At 41.6% G+C, this 18,395-nt stretch overlaps 1 protein-coding gene across 4 annotated transcripts in view; it reads left to right on the forward strand.

The window, feature by feature from the left end:
* Positions 1-18,395, forward strand: part of LOC126266685 (proton-coupled amino acid transporter 1-like) — a 421,916-nt gene that overhangs the window by 334,658 nt on the left and 68,863 nt on the right. The window lies entirely within an intron of this gene.

Raw genomic sequence — 18,395 nt, forward strand, 5'->3', positions numbered from 1 at the left:
GAATTGTAGCATGTAACATAGCGATGTGTAACATAATTACGTCGGTGCAAAAGAAACAGCGTGCTGTAATCACTCAGAAAACTAAAAGCACGGATTCGAAGAGATCGTAAAAACATGGAGCACCCACTCCGCGAGTATAACAATGACACACACTAACGTTGCGGCACTTGCAACAATCCGACGCCCTGCGTTCGCTGTCATCCATCATCCTCCATACTGTCCCGACTTGGCCCCATCCGATTTTCATCTGTTTCCAAAACTGAACACCTTCGAGGACTTCGTTTTGTTAGTGATGAAGCAGTCCAAACAGAAGTTGTGGCTCCGCAGACAAACACTCGACAGGACGGTATCATCAAACTGGTGTGTACTTAGGAGAAATGTTTTCATCGATAGGGTCACTAGGTTGGGAAATAAACATACAGACACAAAGAAAAAAGATGTAGAATATTTATAAAAAATTTATTTAAATTTCTTTAAGTTTTTACTCTTTAGCATGCCCTCGTATCACTCATACTGACTACCATAAAGGCTAAATAGTAACATGGAAACCTACGCTAAACGTTGTACGCGCACCGTGGATGCCGGTGTAGCGAAATGATGCTAATCGCCGGTAAGTCACGAGTTACGCTACATTTTCCTAAGCATATCGCTTCACTACCGAACTTATTGTGTGCATACTATTCCATGATACCTACTCCCTCCCTAATATACGAATGTTTGTTTCATATACCACTTGAAACGCCCTATCGACGTGAATCAATCGTTCCTGGAAATACGGCGATAGACAAATTCCGAAATGCGTCATATGAGTAATAAAGTCACTCTCTGCCTGATGTTTGACTTTCACCTTTTGCGAACCAGTCACTTGTATGCTGAAGTACTGGTTTATGTAATTTCAAGTCCGACGCCGCATAACAAATGACAGCCGGCCGGCGTGGCCGACCGGTTCTAGGCGCTTCAGTATGGAGCCACGAGACTGCTACGGTCGCAGGTTCGAATCTTGCCGCGGCCATTGATATGTGTGATGTCCTTAGGTTAGTTAGGTTTAAGTAGTTCTAAGTTCTAGGGGACTGATGACCTCAGATGTTAAGTCCCATAGTGCTCAGAGCCATTTGAACCATTTTTGAACAAATGACAAAGGAAATATTTTTTTGTGATCTAATTACACATTAACAATTTTCTGATTTTTTTTGTTTTTTTTTTATTTTTTTACTTGTAGTAAAACGTTGCTTTTCGACAGATTTCATAACTGTAGGTACTAAAGGTTAGATGAATGAGTTCACGGTTATCAAAATATTTGATATAAATGAACATATCTTTTGGTAGCATTGACATAGAATCTTCCATTTTTCACACCGCCAAGGGACCGTGAGCCTTAATTGTGACATAAAATTCAATTTCACGTGTCTAACCATTCATGAGAAAAATGTTTTTTGATGGTCGGAGAGACAGACAAATGGGCAACAAAGTGACAATGTAAGAGTTCCGTTTTTACCGACAGATGTTCGCAAAATCAAAAAAGGAAATGACTAGACCTGAACATACTGCACGCAGACGTGTAGGCTTCCGCCTTAGCGGGCTGCGCGAAGGCTGGCGCTCTCGTACGGTGTTCAACAGGCTCGTAAAACTTCCATGTACGAATTCTTGGAAACACATGAGAATCTCACCGTGGCAGCATTTGTTACACCTACGTGTGCGCTATACTCGTGCCAAAGTTAAGCAAAATTGGTGACCTGTGTTGGCGTACGATTCCCTCACAAGACAGTTCTTAGCGTCAAACCGTTTCTAAGCAGCTTTGCTCTGTGCGTTATGCGTCCGTCGCGGTACAACCTTAACGCGGCGGCCTGGAGGGCCGCTGCCCGCTACCGACGGATGTAACGCACACGCACGTACCGCTAGCAGTGGCCGTGCGCGAAGGCCGCAGCGGCGGCGTGCGTGTCCCAGCAGCACGCGCTGTCCGTGACCCGCGCCGCTGCAGCCTGAAGCCTCCACTTTCGCGGTGGCTCAGTGGCCCCCGCGGCCAGGCTTCTGCTGACGTCACAGCGCGCTACCCACGTCAAAGTCGCAGTCTTCTACTCCGGAACCTTAAATTGGATCGTCTTTAGGTGTCAGGTTTGTTTCAACAGGCTGCTATCAGGGACTGGGTCAATCTGCACTATACTCAGCAATACCAGATATAATTACAATCTCCAGTTGTTGGTGCGAGGTAAACTTTTATTTTACATTAAGGATGTTGTTGTTGCGGTCTTCAGTACAGAGACTGGTTTAATGCAGCTCTCCATGCTACTCTATCCTGTGCAAGCTTCTTCACCTCCCAGTACCTACTGCAACCTACATCCTTCTGAATCTGCTTACTGTATTCATCTCTTGGTCTCCCTCTACAATTTTTACCCTCCACGCTGCCCTTCAATACTAAATTTGTGATCCCTTGATGTCTCAGAACATGTCCTACTAACCGGTCCCTTCTTTTTGTCAAGTTGTGCCACATACTCCTCTTCTCCCCAATTCTATTCAATACCTCCTCATTAGTTACGTGATCTACCCATAAAATTTTCAGCGCTCTTCTGTAGCACCACATTTCGAAAGTTTCTATTCTCTTCTTGTCTAAAGTACTTTCGTAAACGTTTCACATCCATGCATGGCTACACTCCATACAAATACTTTTGAAAAAGACTTCCTGAGGCTTAAAACTATACTAGATATTAACAAATTTCTCTTCTTCAGAAACGCTTTTTTGCCAATGCTAGTCTACATTTTGTATCCTCTCTACTTCGACCATCATCAGTTATTTTGCTCCCCAAATAGCAAAACTCCTTTACTACTTTAAGTGTCTCATTTCCAAATCTAATTCCCTCAGCATCAGCCGACTTAATTCGACTACATTCCATTATCCTCGTATTGCTTTTGTCGACGTTCATCTTATATCCTCCTTCCAAGACACTGTCCATTCCGTTCAACTGCTGTTCCAAGTCCTTTGCTGTCTCTGACAGAATTACAATGTCATCGGCAACCTCAGAGTTTTTATTTCTTCTCCGTCGATTTTAATACCTACTCCGAATTTTTCTTTTGTTTGCTTTCCTGCTTGCTCAATATACAGATTGAATAACATCGGGGATGTGCTACAACCCTGTCTCTCTCACTTCCCAACCACTGCTTCCCTTTCATGATCATCGACTCTTATAACTGCCATCTGGTTTCTGTAAAAACTGTAAATAGCCTTTCGCTCCCTGTATTTTACCCCTGCCACCTTCAGGATTAGAAAGAGGTTATTCAATTTAACATTGTCAAAAGCTTTCTCTAAGTCTACAAATGCTAGAAATGTACGTTAGCCTTTCCTTAACTTATCTTCTAAGGTAAGTCTTAGGGTAAGTACTGCCTCACGCGTTCCAACATCTCTACGGGATCCGAACTGATCTTCCCCAAGGTCGGCTTCTACCAGTTTTTCCATTCGTCTGTAAAGAATTAGTGTAAGTATTGCAGCCGTGACTTATTAAGTTGATAGTTCGGTAATTTTCACATCTGTCAACACTTTCTTTCTTTGGGATAGGAATTATTATAATCTTCTTGAAGTCTGAGAGTATTTCGCCTGTCTCATACATCTTCTTCACCAAATGGTAGAGTTTTGTCATGGCTGGCTCTCCCAAGGCCGTCAGTAGTTCTAATGCAATGTTGTCTACTCCGGGGCCCTTGTTTCGACTCAGGTCTTTCAGTGCTCTGTCAAACTCTTCACGCAGTATCGTATCTCCCATTTCGTCTTCATCTACATCCTCTTCCATTTCCATAATATTGTCCTCAAGTACATCGCCCTTGTATAAACCTTCTATATACTCCTTCCACCTTTCTGCCTTCTCTTCTTTGCTTAGAACTGGGTTTCCATCTGAGCTCTTAATATTCATACAAGTGGTTCTCTTTTCTCCAAAGGTCTCTTTAATTTTCCTGTAGACTCTATCCATCTTACCCCAAGTGATATATGCCTCTACATACTTACATTTGTCCTCTAGCCATCCCTGCTTACCCATTTTGCACTTCCTGTCGATCCCATTTTTGAGACGTTTGTATTCCTTTTTGCCTGTTTCATTTACTTCATTTTTATATTTTCTCCTTTCATCAATTAAATTCAATATCTCTTGTGTTACGCAAGGATTTATACTAGCCCTGAGCTTTTTACCTACTTCATCCTCTGCTGCCTTCACTGTTTCATCTCTCAGAGCTACCCATTCTTCTCCTACTGTATTTCTTTCCCCTGTTCCCGCCAATCGTTCCCTAATGCTCTCTCTGAAACTCTCTACAACCTCTGGTTCTGTCGGTTTATCCAGATCCCATCTCCTTAAATTCCCACCTCTTTACAGATTCTTCATCTTTAATCTACAGTTCATAACCAAGAGATTGTCGTCAGAGTCCACATCTCCCCCTGGAAATGTCTTACAATTTAAAACCTGCCCGATTAAGGGATCTGACATTCTACGCTCCGATCCGTAGAACGCCAGTTTTGTTGCTCCTGACAACGACAACCTCCTGAGTAGTAACCGCCCGGAGATCCGAATGGGGGACTATTTTACCTCTGGAATATTTACCCATGAGGACGACATCTCATTTAACCATACAGTAAAGTTGTATGCCCTCGGGAAAAATTACGGCTCTAGTTCCCCCTTGCTTTCAGCCGATTGCAGTACCAGCACATTAAGGCCGTTTTGGTTAGTGTTACAAGGCTAGATCAGTCAATCATCCAAACTGTTGCCCCTGCAACTACTGAAAAGGCTGCTGCCCCTCTTCAGGAACCACAGGTTTTTCTGTCCTCTTACAGATACCCCTCCCTTGTGATTTCATCTACAGTACGGCTGTCTGTATCACTGAGGCACGCAAGCCTCCCCACCAACGCTTGGTCCATGGTACATGGGGCGGGAGGGAGGGGGGGGGTGGAGGGAATTAATGATATTCCTCTGTAATGATTATGTAAGATGGAGAGTTGTGATGTATCATTTTCCCAGCGTGGATAATGTCAACGTCATCATGATCATCATCTTTCCGGCTAGTGCACGAATGTCTATGAAGTGAGCGTTCCGATGCGCAGAACAGAATTTTTGGTAGCTACGTACATTGCCTCCAAAGTCATATGGTTGCGGCAGAACGTAAAGTTTGCTCCTAAGCGCCCTGCAGAACTGTATTCTCATTACTTTGCTAGTGAAAACAGATCCCTTTCAACAGTATCATGAATTTTGTACACACGATTCGTGGGCAACTTAATAACTTGCATTCAGTATCTGGAACAAACTTAGTTTAAGGCTTTTAAGAGAGAAACGCAAGAGAATTCACTTTTTTGAGACTAGTGTTCAGCTCATTTCTCGCTTTTCTTTTTTAATTTATATTTCAGGAACGAAATTCTTCCGTTTTCCCTCTCTGGTTTCAATTATTTTTAAACTTCGTCATTCCTTGGGGAAAATAAAACATTAATCGCACATCATCATTTTCTGCATCGTACTTACTGTAATTACTTTATAGTAAGCGTAATGGCTTGGTGCGACGTATAAAGGGAGAAATCACTTAATTTTCAAATGAATCGTGTCTGCAGCTGAAAATTGCTTGAAACGTATATGCAATCAAATGGTAGGCTGGCAGCGTCCTCCCACACTACCTTCTTTATATGGGCCACGCTAACACGTATCTTAGCTCTACGATGTAAATCCTATTTACACAGTATCACGATATTTTTCAGCACATAAAGAGCCTCTTACTAATATGACAGAGATGACTAGACATTTCCTGGTATTTACTTATAAATAGTAACCTTCCCCGTTGACTTATTTGGATTTGCATCTGTATCAGCAACAATTCAGGCGCTAAGAACCATAAAGGCGTAAACCACATTAACATCGATTTTGAGATTGTAGCAGGCATGACATCTATTCATCTTACAGTGAACCAGCTTTAGTCCTACATTGTATATGTCAACATTTGCAAAGAGCTGTCTCTTCCATTTCCTTGATATTCACTTCCATATGAGCCCAAAATACAAATTTTCATTGCTGTAGGAACTATCACTGGCTAGCATTTCTTCATAAAAGCAGGAAGCTCTTGAAGGGATGCCCCACCGTAACCTTACGTTCCATGGTTTCAACGTTCCAGTCTGTAAAATGGACGCTGAGCACTTCAGAATCCTCAAAAGTCTTACAGACCTCAGCACCAAACCAAAATTTGGTGTTCGTGGTAACAATGTACATTTCAGAAATTTTACAGTCCTGAAGTTTTAAACAGATTGCTCTGAACTGTGGTTTAAAGAAACGTCTTCTTTGGAGTCGTGGGAGGACACAATTTTTTTCAAGTCGTCGAGGGAGAGCATAATTTTTTATTTCTTCACAGTTTGTTTATGGCTTGCAAAACCTAGTGCCCATACACGTAGGTGGGAGGTAAATATTAACCTTGCAACACAAAGATGTAACAAATCAACTAGATCAAGCTTCTAACACATAGACCTAACAAAACTACTAGATTTCATGCCTGAAGCGAACAGACAGTTTGATCTGAACCTCAAGCCAGAGAATATCCATAATGTAAGACAATTTGCCACTAGCCTATAGCGCCGGCCAGAGTGGCCGAACGGTTCTAGGCGCTACAGTCTGGAACCGCGCTGCCGCTACGGTCACAGGTTCGAATTCTACCTCGGACATGGATGTATGTGATGTCCTTAGGTTAGTTAGGGGTAAGTAGTTCTAAGTTCTAGGGGACTGATGACCTCAGCAGTTAAGTCCAATAGTGCTCAGAGCCATTTTTGAACCACTAGCCTATAAATGAAAATTTTGTGGACTAACATTAATAATAGTAATAATCCTATATATTAATTAAAATTTCATAACACAAAGTCGGTACATTGCTTTTTATAGGAAATATAAGCTGTTGAGAGTAGGGTAAAAATTAAGTCAAGTCTCTGAATCTGGTGGTTCGGCTATAAATGAGGTTTTCACAATCATCTGTTTTTCTGAGAACTTTGTGCTTTGGGCCTTACGGATCTCAGTGCCTCAGTTATCCATCTTTTCTGCATCTAATAACTAAATGTGTAAAAGCAGGTCTTAGCACACGATGTGCACAAACAGTGTTATACGAAACTGACGGAACAACCCCAGTTTGATGTTGGCGGCATGCAAACTACACAGATAATCCTGCCCTATGGATCTGATGGACGAACGCATTGAGCTGAATTTCACAAGATCTCTGTTTACGGAACCGATGTTAATTCCGCAAAAAGGTCACACTACAGCAGCATGAAACGTGCACCAATGTTCTAAAACAGACCAATGTAATACCTTAAACAATGGCTGTGCGTACTTACATGTAATTGGTTCATAGCAACTAATGTGAATGCCACATGAAACCACTGTGCTCTGCTTGGACGTTCAAAAAATAGACACCACGCACTGATGAGGCAGAACATTCTGACTGCCTACTTAACAGATTGTTTGTCCACCTTTGGAACGCAATCCAGCAGCGACTCTGAGTGGCTTGTATTCGACAGGTTGTTGGTAGGTTTCCGGAGGTATGTGGCACCAGGTGTCAACGTACAGATCACGCACTTCCTGTCCACTGTGGACCGGTGCTTTTTAGGTGCGGAGCTGGTGCCGTTAGCGTCCTAGATGTCTTCCACAGAGTTCAGATCAGGTGAATTTTATGCCCAATGTATCACAGTGAATTCACTATCATGCCTCTCAAGCCACTGTCGCACGGTTACCGCCTTGTGACATGGGCAGTTATCCTGCTGGAAGATACCATTTCCGTCGGGGAAGACATCACATATAAATTGCTGCGGGTGGTCCGTAGTCATTGGCTGTAATGGGTGACTTCGTTTGCCAATGGTGAACGTCCCCCATATAATACTGCGCCAACCGGCCAGCATCTACAGTGTACCGCGTCCTTCAAGTGGCCGTTCACCTGGATGATGGTGCATTTGGACACCATCTTCGAGCTACTGTGGCAAGACAAATTATTCATCCGATCAGACGACAGGTTTCCATTGATTCTTTGTCTAGTCTCGACGATTCCATGGCCTACTGCGATCGCAACTGACGATGTCGTTGGGTCAGTATGGGAACACATAGGGGTCGTCCGCCGCGCTGGCCTATTTTTAACAGTACGTGCTGAACGGTGAGCTCCGAAACACGTGTGCCTGCTCCAGCGTTGTACTCGGTCGTCGGATCTGCCACGGATTGCCTCCTATCCTGCCTTAGTGAACGGGCAAGTCTGCGACCTCCACATTCCGCAATGAGGCGTGGCCATGCAGCATAGTCGCGTAATAATCGCGTACTCGTGGTTTCACTGACCTCCAGCCACTTTCTATAAATACTCACGACAGAGCCACTCTAACGACCGACCAGGTTCAACGTTTCTGAGATGCTGGTTCCCGGCCTCTGGCCGTGACAGCCCTTTGTCAAAGTCATTTACGCCGATGAGTTTCCCCGTTTGTGCCCCGTATGGTCGCTAGAACGATTCCCCTTTCGTCTCTGGCCCGCTTATATACTTTCCTTACCATGTCACGTGGCCGCAACTCCACCAACCAGAAATGAAACTCGTGGTGGAGAGTAGTCAATCGTTTTGGCTCGTCAGTTTATGTCAAACTCAAAACGGACGTTCATGTCTGAAATTTCTTGTCGACCAGAACGGATCCAGCACAACGATAAAATGAACACATAAGGCAACTTATAATTTCTTGACGGCCCTGATACCTTTCGCATGCAATTCTGTTGTAGTTTATAACACTACTTTCCGCTACTGTTATACCATAACCTTAAAGTTGGAGTCGGGTCGTGAAATAAAACAATCTTATTAAAGCGATTATGGTATAAAGCAACAGAGCAGTGTTACCCTCTGAGAGGAATTTTGTTATGTTGATCGTGTTGTACCTAACGGCGCGCCTTATAGGAAGTGAAAGTCAGTATTACGTAAATATTTATAAACAGTAACAAACAATGTTTTACTTGTCTACACTGTTCAAAGAACAAGGAAAGAGGTCGCAAGCCTAATTAGGCAAGAGAATGATTGACATTCTCGTTCAAGAAATTAAGTATGAGCAACCTTAACGGACAAACACAACCTACACTTTGCCACATGCGAGTGCAATGAACTCTGGCACCTGAATACAGTATGTTCACGTTAAGGTTGGAGCTAACAGATCAGAGCAAACTATTTGCATAAATATAACAGATAACAAAACACACTATTACTTTGAGGACTTAGTCGAATTGAATGGTATCAGTAACGCTACTATTGATATTCACTGTAGAATCGTAAAGTGGACATAGGTTTAGTATTACTTTTCAAACAAGTTCCTACCTGTCATGAAATATGGATATGGTTCACAGCAAATTTAGTTACTGCACATAGATTAATTCTCTCACTACCAAACACCTTTCAACTTAGAATGAAAATTAAATGGAGTTCACTAACAAATTACTTCTCATTGTCCTTTCAATAAAGAAGTTACTGTTTTCATAGACAGTGGTTTTTCTGTTACTTGTTACCTAGCATAAGCACAATAGACAAACTGTTGATCCTGTTGCAACATTAATATGCACTTTTAATGCCCAAGAGGAACCCAATATTGTACAGAATTTGACTTGAATAGCAAGAGTAATTGAAACTTTCTATAATTAAGTAACTTGGTGCATTTGAACTACTTTCAGTGGAGGTGGGACCTTAATCTTGACCACTGTTAAATAAAACAGAACATTTGCACAAATCGACAATCCAAAAAAAAATTTAAACAAAATTATTCAACCTCAAAGATAACCAAAGAGATTATATGACAAAGACAAAACATATGCTCGTATTCTACATATTACAGAGATTACACTTCATTACAGTATCGAATTAATCGTGCACTAATTACAGAAGTTCAACGATGGGACGCTGAACAAAACAGAAAGCTAAATGAATCAACAAAAGGTATGTAGTCTCTAAGCTATGGTGTTACAAGTTGAGCCATACGACCACGCCTCACATAAACACTAGAAGTTTCAAATCGTCGCTTTTGCGTGCAAACAGCAGAGGTCTCTATTTTATTTATTTATTTATTTATTTATTTTATTTACACGTCAAGTTTCGTAGGACCAAATTGAGGAGCAAATCTCCAAAGCCATGGAAAATGTCACTACACGAAATCACATCATAAAAGTAAAAATAGATGAAAATAAAATGTTTATGAACTCAGAAAAAAGTCAGTCCATAAGTTTAAGTAAACGCAATCAACCATACAAGAATCAGCTTAATTTTTCAAGGAACTGCTTGACAGGATAGGAGTGACCTATAAGGAAACTCTTCAGTTTCGATTTGAAAGCACGTGGATTACTGCTAAGATTTTAGAATTCGAGTGGTAGCTTACTGAAAATGGATTCAGCAGTATACTGCGCACCTTTCTGCATAAGAGTTAAGGAAGTCCGATCCAAATGCGGGCTTGATTTCTGCTGAGTATTAACTGACTGAAAGCTGCTTATTCTTGGGAATAAGTTGATATTGTTAACAAGAAACGACAGTAAAAAATATACATATATATATTGCGAATCCAATGCCAGAACACCCAGACAAGTGAACAGAGGTCGACAAGAGGTTCGTGAATTTACACCACCTATTGCACGAACCTCCCGTTTCTGAGCACCAAAAATATCCGTTTAGAATTGGAAGAGTTACCACAAAATATAACACCATACGACATAAGCGAATGAAAATAAGCAAAATAGGCTAATTTTCGGGTCGAACGATCACTCACTTCAGATACCATTCGAATTGTAAAAATGGCAGCATTAAATCTTTCAACAAGATCATGAACATGGGCTTTCCACGACAGTTTACTATATATCTGAACACCTAGAAATTTAACGTTCACTAATCGTATGCCCGTTCTGTCAAATTAAAACGTCAGGTTACGTTTAACCATATGTCAGAAACTGTAAAAAATGATCATACTGTGATTAAGCGTTAATTTATTCTCTACAAGCCATGAACTTATATCATGAATTGCACTATTTGAAACCGAGCTAATGTTGCACACGATATCCTTTACTACAAAGCTAGTGTCATCAGCAAACAAATATTTTGGAGAAATATTTTGGAGTTACCCGTAATACTAGAGGGCATATCATTTATGTAAATAAAGACCCCCCCAGTGAACCATGGACTTTGCCGTTGGTGGGGTGGCATGCGTGCCTCAGAGATACAGATGGCCGTAATGTAGGTGCAACCACAACGGAGGGGTATCTGTTGAGAGACCAGACAAACGTGTGTTTCTTGAAGAGGGGCAGCAGCCTTTTCAGTAGTTGCAGGGGCAACAGTCTGGATGATTGACTGATCTGGCCTTGTAGCACTAACCAAAACGGCGTTGCTGTGCAGGTACTGTGAACGGTTGAAAGCAAGGGGAAACTGCAGCCGTAATTTTTCCCGAGGGCATGAAGCTTTACTGTATGGTTAAATGATGATGGCGTCCCCTTGGGTAAAATATTCCGGAGGAAAAATAGTCCCCATTCGGATCGCCGGGCAAAGACTACTCAAGAGGACGTCATTATCAGGAAACAGAAAACTGGCGTTCTACGGATCGGAGCGTGGAATATCAGATCCCTTAATCGGGCAGGTAGGTTAGAAAATTTAAAAAGGGAAATGAATAGGTTAAAGTTAGATATAGTGGGAATTAGTGACGTTCGGTGGCAGGAGGAACAAGACTTTTGGTCAGGAGAATACAGGATTATAAATACAAAATCAAATAGGGGTAATGCAGGAGTAGGTTTAATAATGAATAAAAAAAATAGGGGTGATGGTAAGCTACTACCAACAGCATAGAGAACGCATTATTGTGGCCAAGATAGACACGAAGCCCATGCCTACTATAGTAGTACAAGTTTATATGCCAACAAGCTCTGCAGATGAAGAAATTGATGAAATGTATGATGAGATAAAAGAAATTATTCAGGTAGTGAAGGGAGACGAAAATTTGATAGTCATGGATGACTGGAATTCGAGAGTAGGAAAAGGGAGAAAAGGAAACATAGTAGGTGAATACGGATTGGGGCTAAGAAATGAAAGAGGAAGCCGCCTGGTAGAATTTTTCACAGAGAATAACTTGATCATAGCTAACACTTGGTCTAAGAATCATGAAACACGGTTGTGTACGTGGAAGAGACCTGGAGACACTGGAAGGTTTCCGATAGATTTTTTATTATGGTAAGACAGAGATTTAGGAACCAGGTTTTAGATTGTAAGACATTCCCAGGGGGAGACTCGGACTCTGACGACAATCTGTTCGTTATGAACTGTAGATTAAAGTTGAAGAAACTGAAAAGAGGTGGGAATTTAAGGAAATGGGTTCTGGATAAACTGAAAGAACCAGAGGTTGTACAGATTTTCAGAGAGGCCATAAGGGAACAATTGACAGGAATGGGGGAAAGAAGTACAGTAGAAGAAGAATGGGTAGCTCTGAGGGATGAAGCAGTGAAGGCAGCAAAGGAACAAGTAGGTGAAAAGACGAGGGCTAGTAGAAGTCCTTGGATAACAGAAAAATATTGAATTTATTTGATGAAAGGAGAAAATATCAAAATGCAGTAAATGAAGCAGGCAAAAAGGAATACAAACGTCTCTAAAATGAGATCGACAGGAAGTGCAAAATGGGTAAGCAGGCATGGCTAGAGGACAAATGTAAGGATGTAGAGGCTTATCTCACTAGGGGTAAGATAGACACTACCTACAAGAAAATTTAAAGAGACCTTGGAGAAAAGAGAACCACTTATATGAATATCAAGAGCTCAGATGGAAACCCAGTTCTAAGCAAAGAAGGGAAAGCAGAAAAGTGGAAGGAGTATATAGAGGGTCTATACAACGGCAATGTACTTGAGGACAACATTATGGAAATGGAAGAGGATGTAGATGAGGATGAAATGGGAGATACGATACTGCGTGAAGAGTTTGACAGAGCACTGAAAGACCTGAGTCGAAACAAGGCCCCCGGAGTATACAACATTCCATTAGAACTACTGACGGTCTTGGGAGAGCCAGTCATGACAAAACTCTACCATCTGGTGAGCAAGATGTATGAGACAGGCGAAATACCCTATTCTTCTTAGAATATAATAATTCCTATCCCAAAGAAAGCAGGTGTTGATAGATGTGAAAATTACCGAACTATCAAGTTATAAGTCACAGCTGCAAAATACTAACACGAATTCTTTACAGACGAATGGAAAAACTGGTAGAAGCCTACCTCGGGGAAGATCAGTTTGGATCCCGTAGAAATATTGGAACACGTGAGGAAATACTCACCTTACGACTTATCTTAGAAGAAAGATTAAGGAAAGGCTAACCTACGTTTCTAGCATTTGTATACTTAGAGAAAGCTTTTGACAATGTTGACTGGAATACTGTCTTTCAAATTCAAAGGTGGTAGGGGTAAAATACAGGGAGCGAAAGGCTATTTACAATTTGTACAGAAACCAGATGGCAGTTATAAGAGTCGAGGGGCCTGAAAGGGAAGCAGTGGTTGGGAAGGGAGTGAGACAGACTTGTAGCCTCTCCTCGATGTTACTTAGTCTGTATATTGAGCAAGCAGTAAAGGAAACCAAAGAAAAATTCGAAGTAGGTATTAAAATCCATGGAGAAGAAATAAAAAATTTCACGTTCGCCGATGACATTGTAATTCTATCAGACGCAGCAAAGGACTTGGAAGAGCAGTTAAACAGAATGGTCAGTGTCTTGAAAGGAGGATATAAGATGAACATCAACAAAAGCAAAACGAGGATAATGGAATGTAGTCGAATTAAGTCGGGTGATGCTGAGGGAATTACATTATGAAATGAGACACTGAAAGTAGTAAAGGAGTTTTGCTATTTTGGGAGCAAAATAACTGGCGATGGTCGAAGTAGGGAAGATATAAAATGTTGACTGGCAATGGCAAGGAAAGCGTTTCTGAGGAAGAGAAATTTGTTAACATCGAGTATAGATTTAAGTGTCAGGAAGTCATTTCTGAAAGTATTTATGGAGTGTAGCCACGTACGGAAGCGAAACAAGGACGATAAATAGTTTGCACAAGAAGAGAATAGAAGCTTTTGAAATGTGGTGCTACAGAAGAATGCTGAAGATTAGATGCGTAGATCACATTACTAATGAGGAAGTATTGAATAGAATTGGGGAGGAGTTTGTGGCACAACTTGACGAGAAGGAGGGACCGCTTGGTAGGACATGTTCTGAGGTATCAAGGGATCACAAATTTAGCATTGGAGGGCAGCGTGGAGGTTAAAAATCGTAGAGGGAGACCGAGAGATGAATACACTAAGCAGATTCAGAAGAATGTAGGTTGCAGTAAGTACTGGGAGATGAAGGAGCTTGTACAGGATAGGGTAGCATGGAGAGCTGCATCAAACCAGTCTCAGGACTGAAGACGACAAAAAATAAGGAACAGGAGTGGCCCAACACTGATTCCTGGAGCACCCCTCATTTGACTGTACCCCACTCAGGTCCCACATCACAGCCATTCTCAAAACTGTGAGTAATGACCTTTTGCTGTCTGTTGCTAAAGTAAGAGGTGAACCAATTGTGAACTACTCCCCACATTCCTTAACAGTGCAACGTCTGGAGCAGTATTTTGTGTTCAACACAATCAAAAGCATTAGTTAAATCAAAAAATATGCCTAGCGTTCGAAACCTTTCGTTTAACCCTTCCAGTACCTCACAGAGAAAAGAGAATATATCATTTTCAGTTGTTAAGTGACTTCTAAAGCCGAACTGTACATTTAATAGCAGATTATGTCATACAAAATGATCAATTATCCTTACATTCACAGCCTTTTCAATAACTTTCGTAAACACTGGTGGTAGAGACATCAGTCTGAAATTTTCTGCATTTTCCCTTTCTCCCTTTTTATAAATTATAAATTTCTTTAATCATTCTGGAAACTGACCATTCCTAACGGAAAAATTACAAATATGGCTAAGTACAGGGCTAACATGTGGATCACAGTACTTTAATATTTTGCTAGGCACTCCATCATATCTACGAGGGTCCTTAGTCTTTAGTGATTTAAGTATTGACTCAGTCTCCCATTGTCTGTATCACAGAGGAGTATTTCAGACATGAATCCCGGAAAGGTATATGCAAAGAAAGTTATATGATTCCCTGTAGAAACTAATTTTTTATTTAATTCACCAGCAATGCTCAGAAAAAGATTGTTAAATACTGTACATGTATCTGTCTTACCAGTAACATAAATATTTTTACTACTGACTGACTTTATAACGTCGACCTAGTGCTACTGATCAGACACTTCCTTCACAACTGACCATATGGTTTTAATTTTATTCTGTGAATTAGTTATTCTATTTGCGCCCCACATACTCTTTGCCTTCCTAATAACATTTTAAGCACCTTACAATACTGTTGGTAATGGGCTATTGTAGCTTGATTGTGACTACTTCTAATATTTTGATATAATTCCCGCTGTGTTCTACATGATACCCTTATCCCACTAGTCAGCCTCCCAGACTCCCTTTTACTGCTAGTACCCGTTTAGAACGTTGTAATGGAAAGCAACTCTCAAAGAACATGAGAAAAATGTGTTAATGAGAGCATTATATTTGCAATCTATGTTATCGGCACTATAAACGTTCTGCCACTCTTGTTCCTTGGCGAGGGTTTAAAAAACTCCCTATTGCCATTGGATTAACTTTCCTGTATGGTTTGTAATTATGTGTTACATTAGTTTCAGTACAAAAGCCTTTTAGGATTAAAATTTGTGCATCATGATCTGAGGGGCCATTCACCATTTTACTAATAGAATGCCCATCTATTAATGAAGAATGAATAAAAATATTGTCTGTAGCTGTGCTACTGTTCCCCTGCACCCTAGTGGGAAAAAACACAATCTGCATCAGATCATATGAATTTAGGAGATCTACTAACATCCTTCTTTCATAATCATACACAAAATTAATATTGAAGTCATCACATTTAACTAATTTCTGGTACTTCCCGTAAAGTGAATCAAGAACCCTCTCTAACTTGAGCATAAACGCTCTGAAGTCAGAGTTAGGGGACCTATAAACAACAACAATTAGAAGCTTAGTTTCACTAAATTCAAACGTCCCTCCTCAACATCAAATATTTATTCAGTGCAGTGTCGTTACACGTCTATTGACTTAAACGGAATAGTGTTTTTTACGTACATGCCCACTTCCCCACTCCACAAGGAACTCCTTGAAAATCAGCCAGCTAATCTGTTTACTAGAAAAGGAAGCCTTTGAATTGTCAGATTCTTTAAGTGGTGCTCCGATATACCAATAATTTCAGAATCAACATCTATAAGCAGTCCACTAACTTTACCTGTAATACCTCTTATATTTTGATGAAATATGCTAATTCCTTCTCTACTTGAAAACATGACGTCCTCTGAAGGTGATTGCTTAGTAAGAGGGGCTTCCTTGAAGCAGGTATACCTATCAGCTGACTTCAGTCTAAAAAAGGTGCAGCTCTAACACCAACCACTACAGGAATTTTTCCATGAGTGATCCCACCACCACCCGCTACACCGTCACCTATAAGCTTCGCCAGCCTCCCCTTCCAATACCTACCGTGGTTCAGGCCATGCCTAGTGAATCCCGGTCTATTGATAGACTCAACTGGGACCAATGCAATGTGGCTCATGCCCTTTGCCATCAGCGCCTTCTCCAGACTCATGCTAACGCGCCTTCAACCGCGTTAAGATGAGGACGATCATGATGTTGAAACAGTTGCATGAAATGCATATTAGTGCCACCAGTTTGAATAGCTATCTTTACCAGTTCACCACCTACATCGTATTCCCCGTCCCTATCAAGACTATTTCCTGCTCCACCCTCTATCACTACCTGATCCTACTTCGTAAAATTCCTACATAACTCCCATTTGCTGTCAGTCACCTGAGCCAACCCTGCACTAGGCTTCACAATGCCGGTGACCTGGTACTCACTCCTCAACACTTCCTGCAACTGCTGGCCCAAACCACTACCGTGTGAACTACCTAGCAGCAGAACCTTCTCCTTTCTGTTAGACTTTGGAACTTACTTGGGCCTCCTAACTGCTGAGGACTACAAGAGGCTCCTCTCCACTCAACTCGGACAGTTGGTCAAATCTACTGCATATACGCAAAGTAAAATTGTCTGTATACGTTCTCCTCCTAATTGCCTTCTTGTCAACTACCAGTTCCCATTTCCCAGCACCCTTCACCTTTCTTAACCTATCTATGACACTGTTAAACTGATGCACCCGGCAAATAGCAGAGAGTGTGATTTCATCACAGCTCCAAACTTTTAGTTGAAATGAAAGCGGCAAGTCAGTGATTTTTAAGTGTATCGTTCAAAGAGAGCATCGCAGTCTGTGTTTGCCAAGTTTCCAGCTAAGAACGACGTCATAATACACTGTTTGGACCTATCACTAACCTTCACATCGTTCATGACCTACAACTCTCATTTCACGTTGATTAGCTTCTGTATTTGCCTTGCTGCAGTGGATACACCGGTTCCCGTGAGATATCCGAAGTTAAGCGCTGTCGGGCGTGGCCGGCACTTGGATGGGTGACCATCCAGCCGCCAAGCGCTGTTGCCATTTTTTTGGGTGCGCTCAGCCTCGTGATGCCAATTGAGGAGCTACTCGACCGAATAGTAGCGGCTCCGGTCAAAGACAACAGTCATAACGACCAGGAGAGCAGTGTGCTGACCACACGCCCCTCCTATCTGCATCGTCAACTGAGGATGACACGGCGGTCGGATGGTCTCGATGGGCCACTTGTGGCCTGAAGACGGAGTGCTTGCTGCTTGCTTGTTTTTAATTACCGGGTCGAATCTAATAAAGGCCATATAATATATACTCTAGGACGAAAGTTGAGAACCAGCTGCTGTGGCCCAGCGGTTCTAGGCGCTTCAGTCCGGAACCGCGCTACTGGTACGGTCGCAGGTTCGAATCCTACCTTGGGCATGGATGTGTGTAATCTCCTTAGGTTCGTTAGGTTAAAGTAGTTCAAAGTGTAGGGGACTGATGTCCTCAGATGTTAAGTCCCATAGTGCTTGGTGCCATTTGAATCTGAAAGTTGAGGAGCTTTAGAAAATTCGATATTCAAACATTATACCGAGTGTCCTAAATAAGTATTGAGTTCTGCATACCAATAGTTGCAGTTCGTAAATATGTTCTTTATTGATAATAAATATTCCCTTAGTGTTAACTGTAACATCACAGCAGTCATCCTCATCAACAAGAACAAAAATCAGTCTCAGCAGATTCACGGTAGCCTCTCTGTTCAGATCTGAATATTCTGCTGCGGATAAATATGACCACCAGACATTAGCTAAGAGAATAAGTGTCCCGAGGTGCTAACAAATAAGTGAAAACACTGAATGAAGATCTT

The sequence above is a fragment of the Schistocerca gregaria genome, chromosome 4 (assembly GCF_023897955.1).
Source record: "Schistocerca gregaria isolate iqSchGreg1 chromosome 4, iqSchGreg1.2, whole genome shotgun sequence".
Classification (NCBI taxonomy): domain Eukaryota; kingdom Metazoa; phylum Arthropoda; class Insecta; order Orthoptera; family Acrididae; genus Schistocerca; species Schistocerca gregaria.